At 44.5% G+C, this 9,581-nt stretch overlaps 1 pseudogene; it reads right to left on the bottom strand.

The window, feature by feature from the left end:
- Window positions 1-7,198: 7,198 nt before the first annotated feature.
- LOC102420456 lies at window positions 7,199-8,077 on the bottom strand (annotated as a pseudogene).
- Between the last annotated feature and the right edge of the window lie 1,504 nt (window positions 8,078-9,581).

Genomic DNA, 9,581 nt, shown 5'->3' with positions numbered 1-9,581 from the left:
CGTGTGTATTGGAGTGATGGTCAATTTGCATATTATCTCTTTATTATATAGGATTATATAGGATACTAGATGACTGGTGCATGAAAATCATGCATATAGGGGGTTCCCTCAGCCCAGCCTGCACCCTCTCCAATCCAGGACCTCTCAGGGGATGTCCGACTGTCCGACATCCCTCTCACAATCCAGGACCACTGGCTTCTAACTGCTTGCCGGCCTGCCTGCCTGATCGCCCCTAACCACCTTTGCCTGCCTGCCTGCCTGCTCCTAACTGCTCCTCCCTGCTGGCCTGTTTGCCCCCTAACTGCCCCTCCCTGCCGGCCTGATCGCCCCTAACTGCCCCTCCCCCCCACTGGCCTGATTGCCCCTAACTGCCTCTGCCAAGGCCCCTGCCACCATGGCTTTGTCCTGAAGGATGTCCGGAATTAGCATATTACCCTTTTATTAATATATCTATATCTATATCTATATCTATATCTATATCTATATCTATATCTATAGATATAGATATATATATACTAGTAGCCCGGTGCACGAAATTCGTGCACTGGAGTAGGGGGGGAGAAGGGGCCCCTCAGTCTGGCCTTCACCCTCTCCAATCTGAGACCCCTCAGGGAATGTCCAACTATCTGTTTGTGCCCACACTTTTAACAGATAACAGCTCCATTGTTGTTCCTTTCTTATGCTTAAAACCATTGGAATTAGTAGGTATTCAAAGTGTGTATACATTTTGGGGGGACACCCTGTATATCTCTAGTCAGTGGTGAAAGAAACCAACAGCAGATTTGGAACCTCCAGACAGGGAACCTTGCTCATTCCCCACATGTCTCCCCACTTCACTTTCCACCTTCGTGGGCAGCAGGAGAATCAACATTTTCTCTCATTAATTCGGAAAAGCACGTCTTGTCACCCCTTTGCCCGGCAGGAGTGCTCTAGGCCCCAAGCAAGCAAGGCTCAGTCAGGGCAGCCTTCACTCATGGGTGCTGGCACCCAAAGTGCACATTCCTCCTCTACAGTCGCCCCGATTATCCCACTGTTTCACTGAGAGGACAGAATTCCTCTCTGCCTCTGGGCTCTTGATCTTGAACGCTGACCGAAGGCACCTCAGAGAGGGCCGCCCGCGCCCACCAGGTGTGTCTGTCTGCACCTGCTCCTGCCTCAGCATCTGCATTAACCCCCCAGAGGTGATCTTGTAGCTGCACTGGCCTCCGTGGGAACAGGGCATCACCACTCTGCCCTCTCACTGTCATCTCACAGGCGCCCACTCTCAGCACCCAGAACACCCAGACACTCTCCAAAGGACGTGAGCGCATCAGAGGGGATGTGTGCACATATGTGGGGGTGTTAGACATGCCGGGTTGATGGAAGTGCGGTGGAGAGGCGGGGGGAACTTGTGCACGCCTTGGTTTGCAACTGTTGCAGGCGCGGGAGGGTGACAGTGTGCTGGGGGATGTTCGCATGCCAGGGGGGATGTGCACACCGGAGGCCTCTGGCTTTGCAGATCTGCAAACCCCCATGGTGCGGCCAGGAGGACGTCAGTCTGGCCCCGCCACGGTGGCTGCCCCTGCGATCTTGCACCTTCTGGGCCAGGAGGCAGATCTTGCGCAGTCACTCCTGGGCGCTGATGGCTGCCTCCCCGCCGTGAAGGGTCACGGATCCGAGTCCCAGGACTGTGCACAGCCTCAAGTGCTGCCCCCCACCTGGCAGGGTCACAGATCCATGTCTTGGTCCCGTGGACAGCCTCAAGCACTGACCCCCACCCGGCAGGGTCACAGATTCAGGTCCCGGACTGCAGACAGCCTCCCGTGCTGCCCCCCTGCCCACCAGGTCACAGATCTGGGTCCCGGGACCACGGACAGCCTCAAGCACTGCCCCCCGCCTGGCAGGGTCACGGATCTGGGTCCCGAGACCACAGACAGCCTCAAGCACTGCCCCCCGCCCGGCAGGGTCACAGATCTGGGTCCTGGGACTGAGGACAGCCTCAAGCACTGCCACCCCGCCCGGCAGGGTCACAGATCTGGGTCCCAGACTGCAGACAGCCTTGCCTGCTGCCGCCTGCCTTCAGTATGCAAATTAGCCACCATCTTGTTGCTTCAGGGTGGGGGTCCCCACTGGGGTGCCTGGCCAGTCTGGGTGAGGGGCTGAGGGCTGTTTTCAGGCTGGTGGGCGACTGAAGCTCCAAACCTCTCCTTTTTTCTTTTTTTTTTTATTCTGGCATTTATTTACCTTCTATGCCTGTCACTAGAGCTGAGAGCCAGCTTTCTCTCTGAGGCTTGGCTGCTGAAAGCAGGTTTCTGGCCTTTGTTTATCTTCTGTATTTGATACAATGTTGCGGTCTTGCTGGCTGAAGCCTGGCTGACTGAAAGCGGGTTTCTGGGGTTTTATTTAGCTTCTATATTTGTTACAATGTTTCAAACTGCAAGCTCAGAGGCCGGCAGCGCAGGCGGGGAAGCTTGGATTCCTCCGTCACTGAAGTAAGGAAGCCTCCCTGTTCGCTTCAAGCTGCCTGGCTGCTGGCCACCATCTTGGCTGGCAGTTAATTTGCATATCTCACTGATTAGCCAATGGGAAGGGTAGCGGCCGTATGGCTAATTACCATGTTTCTCTTTTATTAGATAGGATATATTCACCTGATAAAACTTGAACTATACTTCCAAATATTTTCAATACCTTGTAGCAGTCAACATTAGTTTCTGACTAGTTAGAATGTAAAATGTCTCTGAAAGTAGTTATTCCTGTCTTATCTTAAGAGAGAGAATCAACTGGCAAAGAAAGAGCCTTGAAAATTCATCTTGCATAATCCTCCTGATTCAATACAAAAATGTATGCCACTCATCAGTAAAATAGTTATTGGTCCTATGGGGATGAAGATCCTTTAGTCGTATTTGGTAAACTCTTCTGTGATAAAGCACGTATGCTCTGAAAAAATTATGTGAAGCATTCATTCTCTGTCTCCCAACTATACTTCCATGGTGTATTACTGTCTAAATCAGTGGTTTTCAATTTGGGCTGTGAGGAGAGAAACCATCCTGATCTCTAAAGGTGCTTCAGTGGTTGGGGCTGAAGATGTGAAAAGTGAATAAACTTTTTTTGACTTTCTTTAGCTAGAAAAGTTCTACTTCATAAAATTGCATTTGACAAAAGGTGCCCTAAACCTAAAGTAGGAACCTGTCATTATGTAAAGAAATACCTGTTTTGGTTCAATTTGGTGGGTGAGAGCTATAAACAGAAGTATTTTGTTACAGACTAGTCTCCCACAGCTTGATTTCATTTAAACTGGGATTGCTTTTAAAATTTCAATGTTACCTTATATATATAATGTTTAGAAAGCTCACAGGATACAGCAACAGCTAGGCTTGATCCTGGTTTTGGGAACTGCATATAATTTGGAAGGATCTCTTAAGACATATCATACAGAATTAGAAAGACAGAACTCCTAGGCCTCTGTCAGATCCTGGGAAGTGGCTCATGTGAGTGGTGCTAAATCTTCATTAACTTCATGGTAAAGCCTCCTCCCACTAAGGTATGTGGAAAGAAAGAATGTTCATATGAGGTCATGCCTTTTAGCATGCATTTCATTTGTGACAATTTCAGGAAAATAGGATAACTCTGCAAAAACAGCCAGATTTTTTTTTTTTAAATCTGAAGATTAGAAGAAGAAATTCACTAAAGATGAAATGTATTTTTAAATGACCACAAGTTCTGAGTCATAGCTATTTATCAAAGAATTACATGAAAGAAGTGGGGAAATGTCTAAATTACATCTCGTACTAGTGAGAACAAGATCAGATTCAAGGGTTTCTGTGTGGTCTGATAATGTCACAAGGCCTGTCTCAAGGTCTGACTCTGTTAGAGTTCATTGAAGTAAGTGCAGGAAAAAAAGAAAGCTGCTCCATGACACTCCAATATGATGAAAGTATTCAAATTCAGTACCTGTAGATCTTTCAATTTCTAAGCCTTCTATAATATCACTTAGAAATTATTTTAAAAATTTAAATTTTTTCATCTAAAGGAGAAAAAATTTAAAGTGACATTATATTCAATTTTGAGCTCCTGATGGTTTGTTTTATTCATAATGATGGTAGGTGAAATAATCTTCTTCCTTTATTATTTTTAATTACTATTTATTGAGTACTTGTTATTTATGTACCAAGCACTTTACATACATTATTTCAATCCATTCTCACATTAGCCAATGAGATAGGTACTTATTTTGTCTCACTTTGCAGATGAGAAAACTGAGGGATTGAGAGGTTAAATATTTTCTCGAGGTATTCTAGGGATTTTAATAGTCTGACTTCAGTGCCTGCATTTTTAGCCACTATGCTATATTACTAACAAGACAATTATTAATAGTGCATTAGTCAGCTCGGGCTGCCCATAACAAAATACTACAGACAGAGTGGTCTGAACAATAAAAGTTTTTCTCTCACACTTTGGAGACTGGAAGTCCAAGATCAAGGTGTTAGCAGGGTTGATCAAGGTGTCTGGTGACAGCTTTCTCCGTTAGGTTGCAGATGGATGCTCTCCTGCTGTGTACTCACATGACCTCTTCGGTGTCTCTTCTTTTTTTTTCCTTTATGTTTTTACTAGAGGCCCTATGCACAAAATTTGTGCAAGAGTACACCTTCCTTCTTCCGGCTGCCAGCACTGTCTTCCCTCTGGCACCTGGGTCCTGGGCTTTCCTCGAAGCCTGGCTTCGTCGGGAAGGACGTCTGGTTTAATTAGCATATTATGCTTTTATTATTATAGATTGATTTCAGAGAGAGGAAGGCAGAGAGAGAGAGAGGGATAGACACATCAATAATGAGAGAGAATCATTTGATCGGCTGCCTCCTGCACGCCCCCTATTGGGAATCAAGCCCGCAACCTGGGCATGTGCTCTGATCAGGAATCTAACGTGATCTCCTGGTTCATAGGTTGTTGCTCAACCACTGAGCAACACTAGCCAGGTGGTGTCTCTTCTTATAAGGGTATTGATTCTATCAGATCCAGACCAAACTCTTATGACCATAATAAACTTTACTTCCTTAAAGATCCCATGTCTAAATACAGCTATACTGATGGTTAGAGCTTCAACACATACATTTTGAGGGGAAACAACACAGTCCATACAGATAATATCACCTTAATTTTCACAAAACAGCTATTCTCCAAATTAAGTACATCTTGATCAACTGTATAAGAATGACCATTTGCACATTGCCTTCTTTCTCCAACTTACATGAAGGCTATTTCCAACTTCTACTCAACCTTTCTCTCCAGATGGCTTCTCTACTGTCCTGGGCACAGACTCCTACCTGCTGACTGCTGGGGCCACTGTGACCATGTGATCTTCCCAACCAGTCAGCTTCCTATATATTTCCTGCCTGGAGCAGGAGGAGAAATGGAGTCCCTAAGGATGCTCTTTTTACCTATTTTCTTCATTTTTCACCTCTCACAGATCGGATCGTTCTGATATGTGTTTATATTCTATACCATTTAGCTTTCCCTGAGATCTTTCTTCTCTATTTAGCTTATATGTATATAATATATATAATTATAAATGTCTCTCTATATAATTTATTACATATAAATATATAATTATTTATATATAAATTATATATATAACTAGAGGCCCGGTGCACAAAAATTTGTGCACTCTGGGGGGGGGGGGGGTCCCTCAGCCCGGCCTGTGCCTCTCGCAGTCTGAGTCTGAGACCCCTCGGGGAATGACCATCTGCTGGCTTAGGCCTGCTCCTCGGGGGATTGGGCCTAAGCTGGCAATCAGACATCCCTCTGGCAGCCCGGCAGCCATCAGGGGATGTCCACTTGCCAGCAGGGAGCAGACCTAAGCTGTAGTGGGACATCCTTAGCGCTGTTGAGGAGGCAGGAGAGGCTCCCACCACCACCGCTCTACTGGCAGCCATCAGCCTGACTTGTGGCTGAGCAGAGCTCCTCCATGTGGGAGCTCACTGACCACCAGAGGGCAGCTCCTGCATTGAGCGTCTGCCCCCTGGTGGTCAGTGTGTGTCATAGTGACCAGTCATTCCCAGTCTTTCTGCTGTTAGGGTCAGTTTGCATATTACCCTTTTACTATATAGTATAGAGGCCTGGTGCACGGTTGGGGCCAGCTGGTTTGCCCTGAATGGTGTCCCGGATCAGGGTGGGGGTCCTGCTTGGGTGCCTGGCCAGCCTGGGTGAGGGGCTGATGGCTGTTTTCAGGCTGCCCGCACCCCCTTTAGGGTGGGGGTCCCCACTGGGGTGCCTGGCCAGCCTGGATGAGGGGCTGATGGCTGTTTTCAGGCTGCCCGCACCCCCCTTCAGGGTGGGGGTCCCGACTAGGGTGCTTGGCCAGCCTGGATGAGGGGCTGAGGGCTGTTTTCAGGCTGGCCAAGCCTGCAACTGAAGCTCCCAGTCTCTCCTTTTTTCAATTCTGGGATTTATTTACCTTCTGTAATTGAAACTTTGTTGTGGCTCCAGCTCTGAGGCCGGCTGGCTGAAAGCAGGTATCTGGGGTTTGTTTAGCTTCTATAATTGCAACATTGTTGCTTAGAGTGTAGCTCAGAGCCCAGCAGCGGCAGGCGGGGAACCTTGGCTTCCTCCATCACTGGAGCAAGCAAGCCTCCTGTTCGCTTCAGCTGCCTGGCTGCCGACCACCATCTTGGTTGGCAGTTAATTTGCATATCACCCTGATTAGCCAATGGGAAGCGTAGTGGAGGTATGGTTAATTACCATGTTTGTCTATTATTAGATAGGATTATTTATACATAAATTATATACTATATATGTTACATATATAATATATATAATTCACTATTTATTTTACCTGTGAATCATATAACCAATAAAACAAATTAAAACAAAGCTTGGCTACTAATTATGAGTAGTCTTTACTAAGGAGAAGCCCACTTCAAAGAAAATAAGAATCTAGACTCAGACAACAGGCCTCAAAACAGAATGGCTCAGAATTCTTTCTCATAAACTCAGTGACATTTCCTATGGTTGTCACCTTCTCACAATAAATTAGCTAAGGTTGCTGTCAGTGAAGATGCTGACTAGTCCACCACTAAGTATGTTTTAGGGTCCTGAGATTTGGGTACCTGAGGAAGTCACATAATCTGGTGGTAGTTTCACTTTTGTGTGTGTGTCTATAAAATGAGAAGGTTGCACTAAATGACCCCGAAGATCCTTCTAGGTTTAAAAATCCAAGCTTTCTTTCTTTTTTTTTTTTTTTTTCATTTTAAGGACTTTTATTACAGGATGTTAATATATTCAGGACACTTCAGAGCACCTTATACTTCTAATCAGATTTTTGGTAACTGTTTTTAAAGTGTTACTTGAGTATTTTTCTCACACTGGCTTTCAGGCAAAAGTACTACTTAGTGATTGTTTAAGACACGTTAATTTGATTAAACAGTTTATCCTTAATAACCTGAGACATCAATCCATGGATAGCTTCTATGGTCGTTTTACAGCTGTCTCGAGTAGCTTTGGCAAGTTTGTCTTCTGACTTTCGGTCGTGTGTTTCTAAACCCAACATGAAACTTCCTCATCCCAGCTGAGCTTCTGACTGTTCTAATTTTTCAGACAAATCAAAGACCTGGCCGGTGGTATAGTCTGCATTGGTAAGCAAGCTAGAGGAACTCAGCGTATTCACCCAGTATTTATTCCACAAAAGCTCAAGCAATTTGCCATCCAAGGAGGACTTGAAATATGATACTTCTAAGGCATAATATTGTTTGCAGTGTACACCAAAATCTTCTATTTTATTCAGTGGGATAGTCTGGTACTCAGAAGGGCCTTCATCAGGAGGTTTGTATCCCTTTGGGTATGTCCTAAAGGCTCCAAGATTCACTTTCCCTGCAGATATTGTTCTTGTTGGATCAATCACCACTGCTACGAATGGCTCCTGGAACTGCTGATTGAGCATCTGAGCACTAACATCAATCCCAGAAAGCCAGCAGCCATAGCCAGGGTGGCTATGATAACAGCCAATTGCATTTTCAAGGTGGCCAACCTGAATCCAAGCTTTCTTAGCTAAGTAGATCTCAGGGCAGGATTTTGTTGCCTTACTCCTTCTCTCCTCTAAAACATTCATTTGTATAGGTGAAGCTTTGGGGGCAAGTGTTACAGTTGCCCCAGGGGCAGCTTCAAAGGCTGGGGAAGTGGAGAGGCAGGCCTGAAGCTGAAACCCTCAACATTCTTTCCTGATCCCTTCAGAGCATCTTGACCTTGCTGCCATTCATTTCCCCTTCGAAGTGTTCTCCCTCCTTTCTCCTATGTAATGAACTTCTTAGTTGTATTTGAGCATTCTGTCTGCTTTCTCAAGGGCTTGACTTTTTCCTCTTGCCCCTTAAATAGAAAAATTCTCCAGAATTTTGTTCTTAGATTTATATTATCTACCCTGTATACTTGTGCAGCAAACTTAGCTCTTTCACATTCTTGAGTACATTTGTGAGGTTTAAACTAGTGGGTTTATGTCAGGCTCTACTAGTTGACCCCCATGCCAATTATCAAATGCTTAAATCCTAAGAGATTTCATAGAGCTCAGCCTCCCAAGATATCTTTAGAGTTAGATAATCTTCCATCAATCATTTCTCTATGATATTAATTTGTAGAAACAGGTATTTTTCTTTTATACATATCAAGAAAAGATGTAAACTTAGTTATCTTCATAGAAATCAAGTGTTAGGGAGAGGGAGAGAGGGAGAGAGAGAGAGAGAGAGAGAGAGGTGAGAGAGACACCTCTATTGTTTGCCTCCCCCACATACCCTGACCAGAGCCAGGGATTGAACCTGCAATCCAGGTACATGCCCTTGACTAGGAATTGAATCCATGACCCTTCAGTGTGAGGGCTGACACTCTAGCCACTGAGCAACACTGGCCAGGGCATGTCTTTGATTTTTTTATTTGTTTATATATTTTTTTGTGTCTTTGATTTTTAAATTAAAAAAAGTAATTAAACCATAGCATAACAGTCATCTTAGTAAACTTTTATAAATAATATTCAGGGCTTTAAAAACTAAATAAATATGTTATTTCATCAAAAGAAATGTTTAAGTGAGTAAGAATATTTGGTTTTTTCCCACTTAGAGGGAAAATTATTAATTATGACTCTATCCTTGGCCTGTTTGGTTGACCCACATTACCATCTGAACATCTCCATGTTCAATAAAAACAACAATAAGCAACGTGCTTCAATGCAGACATGATTTAACTTCTAAAATTGTTCCTGCCCTAACCAGTTTGGCTCAGTGGAAGGAGCGTCAGCCTGCAGACTCAAGGGTCCTGGGTTTGATTTCGGCCAAGGGCATGTACCTTGCTTGCGGGCACATACCCAGTAGGGAGTGTGCAGGAGGCAGCTGATCGATGTTTCTCTCTCATTGATGTTTCTGGCTCTCTGTCCCTCTCTCTTCCTCTCTGTGAAAAATCAATAAAATATATTTTAAAAAATAAAATTGTTCTTTATTATTTTATAAACAAATTTTCCTTAAGGAAACATTAAATTATTATTCTAGTTTTAGAGAATATTGCAAATCTCATGCTATTATTTATATACTCTGTGACTGTTTTAGCACTGGATTGATATAAATTTGTGTTGT

The sequence above is a fragment of the Myotis lucifugus genome, unplaced genomic scaffold (genome assembly GCF_000147115.1).
Source record: "Myotis lucifugus unplaced genomic scaffold, Myoluc2.0 scaffold_89, whole genome shotgun sequence".
In the NCBI taxonomy this organism is placed as follows: domain Eukaryota; kingdom Metazoa; phylum Chordata; class Mammalia; order Chiroptera; family Vespertilionidae; genus Myotis; species Myotis lucifugus.
This window is presented reverse-complemented; position numbering and strand designations above follow the sequence as displayed.